Source organism: Mobula birostris, chromosome 8 (genome assembly GCF_030028105.1).
Source record: "Mobula birostris isolate sMobBir1 chromosome 8, sMobBir1.hap1, whole genome shotgun sequence".
Taxonomy (NCBI): domain Eukaryota; kingdom Metazoa; phylum Chordata; class Chondrichthyes; order Myliobatiformes; family Myliobatidae; genus Mobula; species Mobula birostris.
The window spans coordinates 59874048-59877448 of NC_092377.1; positions in this window are offsets into that span (position 1 = coordinate 59874048).

The following is a 3401-nucleotide window of genomic DNA, read 5'->3' on the forward strand; positions in this document are numbered from 1 at the left end:
TCAACTACCACCCTGCCTACATTTGTTATACCTTAAAAGTGCAGTACAGATTTCAGACAAATGAGTGGCTGCAAAGGAATCAGGAGATTCTCTCCTGAATTCATCAGTTTGTTTTTTGTCAGTACTGAACTGACAATATTCATTTAATTGTCATGTCCACGTACGTCTCAGGCGACCGAAGATTTGGGATAAGCTACATATTCAGCTTCTACAGGTGACATTTTTTATCTTGTAAATTAGCATAGGTTGTAAATTTCTGTTGATTTGACTGCAGGCTCTGCACGGGGTCAGTATGTGGGCAGAAGAATGACAACCTGTAAACTGTGCTAACTCTTCTTTGTTCTCTTCTTATTTTGTTGTTGCCCTTCATTGCAGCTTAGTGTCTTTATTTTGGGATCGCTGCAATTTATGATTAATTTTCACTTCCTTCTATTTCAGTGGGTTTTCCTGCTCATTATCATACTGAGTTTATTAGAGATTGCTGTTCATGCTCTTACCCTGTGTCATACGTTCCATAGGTACAGTAAATATCACTTATCTTGTAATTAATATGCACATCCTCTGCAGTAATTAAACCAAGGACCCCCAACCAGCTGAGCTTTCCTATTGATTCTAGCTTATCCTGATAATGGACTTATAGTAATCCAAAACTACCTTTTGAATATTGTTCATAAAGCAAACAGAATGACTTTTAACATCTCTATGATGACTGTAATAATATTTGTGGAATTTCTTAATAACCAAGAACATTATGAATTGAATTATGTGGATGTTAATTAAACTTTGAATGTTTGAAGCTCCTTCTTAGGAATAAAACCATTCTATGATGTCTTGAAAGACTGTCATTTGCTCTTTGTAGTTCTTTTTCTTTATTTGGGGGAAAAGAAGAGTAAGATTAACAAAGTGGAAAATAGTCCTGCAATAATCCTTATCCTTTTGGGAACATGTTACTTTTAAGATACAGGTTTGCATTTGTGAGTTTCAAACCTACAACAGATAATACAAAAAGTGGAAGTCAAGTCATTGCTGCACGTACTGTACTTAGCCATTACAAGTTTTGTTTCTCCAGGTTAAACTTTTCAGTTAAATCATCTGTAAGCACGGAAACAATGAATCACAAGATAAGCAACATATACAAAATGCTGGTGGAACGCAGCAAGCCAGGCAACATCGATAACATTAGTTGACCAAGCATGTCAATACTGAATGCTCTGACTAAAACTGCAGGAAAGAACTTATGGTGTCTGTCAAATGACAATGCATTTTAAATTGTCATTTAAATATTATTACTACTTCTTGTAGCACTCATGAGTTTTAAGCTAACAGAAGCTTTTGTGCCATTCAATAAAATTCAGAATATTTTTGGTTCCTTTGGATACAAGCAGACCTCCCTGCTGCAGGCTGGCTTCGTCTATGAGCATTCAAAGGCAGAGATGAAATGTGAAGCACAGTGCACCTCTCCTGCCACTAGTCTATGCTGTTGTACCAGATATCATCCTTTATTTTCCAGACACGCCCATAACACTTATGATCAACTGTGACCAAGAGTGCTACAAAATGCAAAAGTGGTAGGGTGCAAATCTCCTGAGATTTCTACAAAGTATTGTCCCAGTGCTCTGCTGTTTGAGAATGTACTGCATAGAAGATTGGAATTTCTACTCACTTTTTCTGGCAATTAAAGGAGAAACAAATATTCACTTCAGAGCAAATAAGGTTATCATTGAAAAGAGTTCAAATAATCAATCACTTGGGTTCCTTTTCAGTTCTACAGCAGGGAGGTATAGTGAGATTTATAATATATAGATGTGTGAGAGGTCAGTATAGAGTCAGTATTGAGAAACTCTCCCCCAGAAATGTCTAAGACCACAGGGCAGAGTTTAAGGTGTGGAGTTAGAGGTTTAAGGAGATGTTAGGACGAATTTTTCACTCAGAGGATGACTGTGTTATGGAATACCACAGAGAATGTGGTGGAGGCAAGTACTCTCACATTTGCATAGCACCTGGACAAGCACTTGAATCACCAGAGATACTAGGCTAAGGCCCTGGTAAATGGGATTAGTATAAATAGGTGCTTGATGATCAGCATAGAAATAGTGAGCCAAAGCACTGCTGCTGCACTGTGAAAGTCCCAGATTCTATAGGTGCATTTTTTGGAGGATAGGGAATCCTATCACAAGAGTGTGCTAACCAAGTCAGTGGCTTGAGTCTGTTCAGTGTATCCCTAATGAATTGTTATACGGAAGAGTAACGTTGTGTCTCAAGATGCAGTAACATTTCCATCATTTGTTGTACTGCATGCAAAGCAGGTCACCTGCCACTCAAAGCGCACATCTCCTGATGATAAAGGAAGGATAAGAACCTGAAATTCCTTTTACCTGAAATGGGATATTTATGGCAAGCAGCTTCTACATAGAAATAATACAATTCCTGCACATAACAATTATAACTGCAAACTATTATCAATAGGTAACATATAAGAATCAAGAAAACTCAATTTTCATGTGTTTAAATCATTGTTCCTGAGCAATATGAACTGCAAATCTAAGAGGGCTTTCATTGTACTCAATGCCTTGATTTTTCCTTCTTCCCACTCCATCGGATTCAAATCTTTGTTTGCCAACCTACTGGAATAGCATATGGGTGTAAGAGATACAACATGGAAAAAGGCCCTCCAGCCAGTCCATCTGTGTCAACCACCAAGTACCCAATTTTACACTAATCCTGACCCCCCCCCACCCCAAATAAACATATTCTTTTTCCCACCATTTTACTGGCTTGCTCAAACCTACCTCTCATCCTCGCAGTGGGGGCACTTTACGGTAGCTAATTAACCTACCGACCCACATTTGCGATATGGGTGGAAACTACCACATCTAAAGTCTGTCCATGCAGTCACAAGGAGAAGATGCAAACTTAATGCAGGCAGCGCCAACACTAGACTGAACCCAGGTTGCTGAAACAGTAGAACAGCAGTTCTACGAGTGGTGCCACTTTGCCACAGACAAGTATACACAAATATTTACAAATTTATATTAAAAAAAACTGTAATCTGCTCATTAAATTCAGAAAGTATCAAACATTGCAAAGAAGATACAATGTGCTTTTAGAATGTGTCACAGGAAAATACTACATTCATATAATAGAATCATTTAGTTAACTGGCCACGTATTAATTGCAATGCCATCCTGCCTTAAATGATGTTAATTCATCACAAGCATATATGATGAAATACCTACATGTGTAGGGCATGCTGTGATATCAGCCAGTCTAGTTAACTGGTCAGCTCATAAATGTCATCGCTATTGTAGAATATTAAAATACTCGTCCAGCTAAATATCATAGAGTTTTATATAATATTCTATAAAAACCTTTCTATATTCAGCTATACAAAAGGATCTCTT